Source organism: Phoca vitulina, unplaced genomic scaffold (genome assembly GCF_004348235.1).
Source record: "Phoca vitulina isolate PV1807 unplaced genomic scaffold, GSC_HSeal_1.0 scaffold25, whole genome shotgun sequence".
NCBI lineage: Eukaryota > Metazoa > Chordata > Mammalia > Carnivora > Phocidae > Phoca > Phoca vitulina.
Window position 1 is genome coordinate 17259283 of NW_022589728.1, and position 6938 is coordinate 17266220.

Consider the following 6938-nt stretch of genomic DNA (forward strand, 5'->3'; position numbering starts at 1 on the left):
GTTCTATTGTCTTGAAGAATTTATCCCAAGATAAATGGTAAGCAAAACAAAATTCTTTTCTATCTCTCTCTTTTGTGTGTGTCTGCCTGCTTTAATGGGTATAAGGAGGGTCCTCATACACACATAATCTTTTAAGGTAGCTTAGCACAGTTAGAAGAAAGGTGGGGAGAGCCTAGAGGAGAAAGGTGCTGACAATCCTTAAGGTGTACCAAGTGTCTGGCAATGGGGAAGGCCTCATAGCCCCAGTTCCTTCCCAAGCAATGTACAGGGCCAAGCATAGCAGGAGCTGAGATAGCTGACGTATCTAATGCTTTTAAGTGACTAGGCTGAACTTTATGATTCAATTACTAGTTGTCACTGGTCTATGGTGCCCTATTTTTAGTTCTGATGTAAATTGCTGTATAAGCTAATGTCTCTGTATATTTTCATGACACACTTATGCCCTAATGCACTCCTTGTCTTATCTAAACCAGTTGTCACAGAACTGCAGAGGCTACCCTATCATGGGCCAGGGACTTCCAGCACCAAGCTGTCTTCTTGACTAAGAAGATCCAAGATTCCCAACCCAAGTGTTGACAAGCAGGTGTACACGGTCCCTTCTACTGTCTCAAGTGTTTCCAGATTCTTCCTATCTAGCATATCATGGGCTCAGGCACAGAACCTAGGAAACACATGGGTCCCCTACACCTTTGAGCTCTTCACTCTAAAATAGCAGAAGGGATGTGTGGAAATCAAGGCCAGTGGGCAAGTGTCACCAAGGAAAACCAGCCCATACCATCTTAGTCCCCAATTCAGGCACTATAAATGTTATCCTGTGAGGTTACAAAGTGCGCCCAGAGAAAAATAAAAACATTTCATGAGAGAGAGAATGGGGGAGGAGAAAGGAGGGAGAAAAAAGAAAGAGGAAGGAAGGAAGGAAGGAAGGGAGGAAGGAAGGGAGGAAGGAAGGAAACCAGCCTATGGTTTAACAAGCATGGGCTAGCAGAGTCTTTTCCCTTCTTGAAGGGTTTATTTCCTAGGTTCTCAGAAACCAATATATGTGTCCCCAGATCTAAGACTTTATTGAATTTCTCATCATCCCAAGATTCGGTCTCCTATAAAATATTCGTATTTTCCTAAACCAGGATGAACATTAGGCCAAAGTTCCGAGGAAAAGCAGCATGTGGAACTCTGAGTCTCCACAAGTGTCACATGCAAAAAGATGAAATCATTTTCATGCAAATGATCTTTGAGACCAAACCATTCATTCTGATTTCCAGGGTAATATCAACTCTAGTTGCCACTTGAGACTGAGAGGTGAGAGATGTTGGAGGCTAGAGGGCAGGAAAGCTGATTTTCTGAGTGAGATTAATCTCACAAGGTATTAGAGAACATTTTAAAAAATAAAGCAGGAGACCAAGAACATGATTTCCCATGAGTGTGACTACGGGTCCTGTGTTCTTTGAAATGACCTATTTAATTTTCTAAAACAAACTGAAATGAATGAAAATTTAACTATGTTCTCTAAATTTAATTGAGGGATTCAGGGTGTCAGATTATTTTCAAACAGAAATCCCTACTGAGAGCGACTTGTATTTTTTACAAATTAGGAGATTCAAGCTTACAAATCCCTGATATGCCAGCGCCCTGACTGTGCTGGAATTTAAGCTCGGTAAAAATAGAGAGAAAATTGATCAGGGCTCAGGACTGGCCTACATTTACTGCATTAACACTGTCCAGGACTTAATAACTCTAGCAATTATAAGAAGTTATGATAATAAAATGCAGTCATTTTACATAGAAAAAGCTATAGGAGAGAGTAAGGTTTTTCTTAAGGAAGTTTTAATGAGACCATTACATTAACATTATTAATGCTTTTTCATTTGTATTCTTCAACTATAATTCTTTTTCTGGCCTTTTTTTTTTCCTGGTGGGAAAGTGACATTCTAATAACTGTCAATTTGGGGGCTTTCCTAAAAGGACAAAAAATATCTCTACTAAAACTGTAGGCTATATTTCTCAGGATGAAATAGCATGCTTGGTAGATGTTATTTTAATAGGAAGCTAAAATGGATGTATCCATTTTAAAGAGGGAAATATAAGTTGTGTGTGAGCAGTATAATGCATTCATTTCCCCTGGCAACCTGTGCCTACAGCCCTACAATTCTGTGAAAACAGTAAGGCAGGCACCAGGGAGAGCTCTCTGGGGGAGTTGTTACAACATAGCTAGTTGAGTTCTGCTCCCTGTGTCTTAAAACTGTTTTATTATTCTGATTTAACCTAAGACCCTTGCTAGTATTGTACATAATGTGGACTTTTTTTCTGCCTTTGTTTACATATCTTAGTGAATTCCATGAAATGCCTTTTCTCCCACTTCAACCCACAAAGAATTAATCCAGCACCTTGTTAATGCATCTGAGAAACCAATGCCACGTGGCAGTGCTGTAACTAATGTGTGTTCGCTGCTTTATCATTTACAAAGTCTTCCACAGAGGTTCTCTCATTCAAACCTCACAACAACCCTGTACAGTAGAATCATGATGCTTGCACATTTTATGGCGGAGGATCACAGAGGATGCGCGACTTGCTCAAGGTCACAGAGCAGCGGGAGCTTAGAGCCCCGTGATCCCTTGCCCTTCGCCGAGGAGCGTGAGCATGCAATATACTATACACCAAGCTCGCATCTAGGAAAAGCGAGTGAATCCCCACTTTACCCGGGTTGATGACTGAAGCGAAAATAGTGTGCGCAGGGGCTCCCCTGCTTTGACTCACCGCTCCTGACGCACTGGCACAGCTTCACGAGGGCAGAGAGAGGTCGTTTCTAGGCCTCCACTGCTCGCAGGCCCGTGGCTGACCATTGCCCGACAGTACCCTGACCCTTTAGTTGCACCCCACACTGCTGACCAACCTGCCTCTCTCAGTCTGACTTCCAATGGTGGAACTGGCCCCTCCATGAGTCTCACACGCTCAACAGCACTAGGTTTTCTCTTTGGATTTGTGGTCACTGTTAATCACTCTCAGCACTCTCGTTAGAGGTACTTTGAGCAAGGTCCTCAGCCTTCCTGAGCCTGAGGTTTCTCATCTATAGGTTGGGCATAATAATACTAGCAACCTCCTAAGACCCTAGAAAAGGACCTGTTTGGCCTATTTGCCTAACACAAGGCACAGAAGCTCCTGTCTGTGAGGAATTAATGATCTAATTAGCTGTTCTTTGTAATTCAGTACTTCTTTCAGAGTGGGTGAGAACACACACTCTATACTGAACACACAATCATCGGGTCCATATCTGAGAAGAAGGCTGGCTTTAAGTTTTTTGCCAGGCTGTGATACCAACGTTTTAGCTTCTTCCTGCTCCCCACCCGGACTCCATCAATGCCTAAATACCATGTTTGAAACAAACCAAATAGTATACGCCATAAATCTTACTCTGGGTTAAGAAAAAGTGAATGAGGTTTCTTTCTTTTTGCTTCAGAAGTCTGAGGAAATTACTCTGGTCTCTGGTCTCCCCTTAATAAGAAGCAGCGTTAGTGACAACAAAGCCCCCAAATTAAATCCCTTCACCCATTTCTTTTCTTTCTTTTTTTTTAAGATTGATTTGTTTGTTTTGGAGAGTGAGAGAGAGAAAGAGTGTGGGGGGGAAGACAGAGGGAGTGGGAGAGAGAATCTCAAGCAGACATCCCGCTGAGTGCAGAGCCCAAAGACGTCCACAGGGCTGGATCCCCGGGCCCCGAGATCATGACCTGAGCCGAAAATGAGAGATGGACACTTAAACAGTTGAGCCACCCAGGCGCCCCTCCCTTTACCCATTTCTTTACTTAGTGTGTACAGCTGCAGATCCTCCCAAGAAAAAATGCTTTTAGTAGGTGTTTTCCTTCTATAGATCTTTTGGAGTATACTTACTTTCTTCTTCCTCTAGCATTCATGGAGACTGTGCTATATTTACACAGCTCCGTGCTTCCTAATGCATCTTCGTTGCTCCACCACCAAGCAGAAAAGTCTGTGTTCCTGTGAAAGAAATGCCCATGGTGGAAGACCTGCCCAGCAGAATTTCCAGGGCTTAGACCCTTGGCTGTGAATTACAGACCAGGCCCCACTTATTCCTCAGAGACTGATGCATGGCTCAGGCTCTTGGGCGTACTCTCTTTTCCAGTCTGGAATCCATAATGCGTAAGCTATCCAAGGGCCTGAGGTTCAGGAATGCTAAGTAGGGAGCAGGCCAGTGCTTGAGTTTAGTCTTTCTGAATAAGCATTCTAAGCATGACCTCAGCAATCCCACTCACACCTGTTTCCAGCATCTGGCTTTGATTCTCTGACGCAGCCTAGCAGGTTCAGGGTAGAAGCAGGGTGGTTGCCCACTCAGCAGCCTCAAGTCTAGCTTTATCCCTTCTATCCACATTCCTTTAAGGCAAATGGATTTCATTATAGATGGGCAAGGATCCTTTTGAATTGGCCAAGGAGGACTGGCATTTAACAGGTGGTAATAACCCGATCCTTCTGTCAGGTTGAATTTGTGATTGGCATTCACAGTAGCAGAGAGGAGATGGAGGCCCAAGGGTGGGGGCTTGGACACAAATTTCCTCACTGCTCCCAATATCCTCCAATGGCCTGACATAGTGGCTCCCATGTCCACCACAGCTGTCCCTCAGGATAAGACACGGACATTTCCATGCTATGTGGCAGGGTGTACATTAAGCCATCAGCATCCATTAATGTCTTAGTTGTAATTCAGTTTATCAGATACATTACTATCACCTGGATAAGCTAAGGAAATGGAACACAGGCAGGTAAATGATAACGGACCAGGATCACTGGAGGTGGAGAGAATGATCATTTGGGGAAAAGCAGATGATGGCACCTCATGGAGCCCCTAGGAAGCCCCGAGGAAGCCTGAGGGCACTGGTTACTGATCAGAGAGCTCACCCTTTCACTTGGGGCCAGCTAAAAAAATATTTTCCCTCTTAAATGTGACTACCGAGGCTTGTGCCAGAGTGAATATCAGGAAAGCATCTGTTTGGTTTTGTTCGGTCAGTGAACCATGTGGCAGGGTGCATTTAGGTAAAGGGGGCTGCTGCTATTGCCCCCACGCTAAGAGCATGTTCACTAAACTGCACCCAGTTAGATCCCCTCTGCTAAGTGCCCAGGGACACATCTGGCTTCATTTGAGCACTGAAGACAGTTTCATGCTTTGATTATCAAGAATTTTGCCACAGGAAGCATGTTGGCTTAAAAAAAATCACATTTAGCAAAAAAAATCAAGCCAAAGACTCCATTGAGCATTTCATGCTCTTTTCTTTGACACTTTCCTACTAAAAAGTAGCCTTCGGTTAAGAGCAACAGGTTTGTGTGTCCTTAGAGACCAAAAAGGTAACATTAATGAAAAAGCAAGCCAGGTAAAAGAAAAATGTTAATAAAAGCATAAATACAAGATTTAGTTTGCCTTCCTCTTTAATCTGAGCATAGCATCTCTACAAGCACAACAAAAAAGGACACTGAAACCAGCCTTGCAGCAGAGAAGGCAAAAGGGAGTAGTGAGCACGATGGAAATCAGGAAAGAGAGAGAGCATACCCAGTCCAAGGGGACAAAGAGCAGGGGCTCTCCACACAGGTGCTGGATTGCTACATTTCTGCTTTGTCAAGAGAACCTGCAAATCCAGATTTTAATGTGAAGTTTCCTATTTTTTCCCCTAATTTGTAATTGTGGCAAAACCCACATAACATAAAAATTACCATTTTAACCATTTCTGAGCATATAGTTCAGTAGTCTTAGTATATTCACATTGTTGTACAACCAATCTCCAGAATTTTTCATCTCGCGAAACTGAAACTCTGTACCCATTAAAAAACAATTCCCCATTTTCCCCCCCTTCCCCCAGCCCCTGGCAACCTCCATCCTACTTTCTGTTTCTATGAGTTTGACTACTCTAGATACTTCCTGTATTCTGTAAGTGGAATCACAGAATATTTGTCATTTTGTGACTGGCTTATTTCACTTAGCATAATGTCCTCAAGGTTCATCCATGTTGTAGCAGGTGTCAGAATTTTCTTCCTTTATGAAGCTGAATAATATTCTATTATATGTGTATGCTACATTTTATTAATCCATCCATCCATTGACAAACACTTGGGTTGCTTCCACTCTTGGTTATTGTTAATAGTGCTCCTATGAACATAGGTGTGCAAATATCTGTATGAGTCTCTGCTTTCAACTCTTTTGGGTATATGCCCAAAAGTGGACTTGATGGATCATGTGGTAATTCTATGTTTAATTTTTTGAGGAACTGCCACACTGTTTTCCATACCAGCTGCACCATTTTACATTCCTACCAACAGTGCACAAGGGCTTCTCTTTCTCCACATCCTTGCTCCTGATTTTTTAATGTTGCAACTAATTCGAGTTTTTGTCAAAATACCACTCAGCCACACAATTCAGACCAAGCAAACACTGTCCATAACCTGGAACTGTCCTGTGCACAGAGACAGATGTCCACAAGCCTCTGGAAGAATGCATGCTCCTTAATCTCCATCAATAACAAATGATTCTAGATGACATCGTTTGTCAAGGCTGATGCTAGCACATCATGCAGCTTTGGGTGGAAGAACCTCTCATCACCCTACTCTTCTACAGAGTAAAACCCTTGTACCATAATCTGACATTATTTTTTTTCCTCTCAAAAAACATTGGATAGTAACAGGAAAAAAAATCCAAGGAAAAGATTTTGTTTCTGCGTGGATCTGGTTCATGAATACCCAGCATTCCTGGTCAAGGTCATCTAAGAAAAATAGTCTTTCTCCTAAGCAAATGTATGTCACTCCCCTCTATGGTCTTTTGTGGATCTTGACTGAATTGCATCTTGCAGCTGAGACAGGGAAAATGCTGCCTCCCTAGTCCATTTCCTGCTTGTATTTTATGACTAAAATTCATTTCTCAAATTATTTGAAGTCCCATGCTGATACAGCAT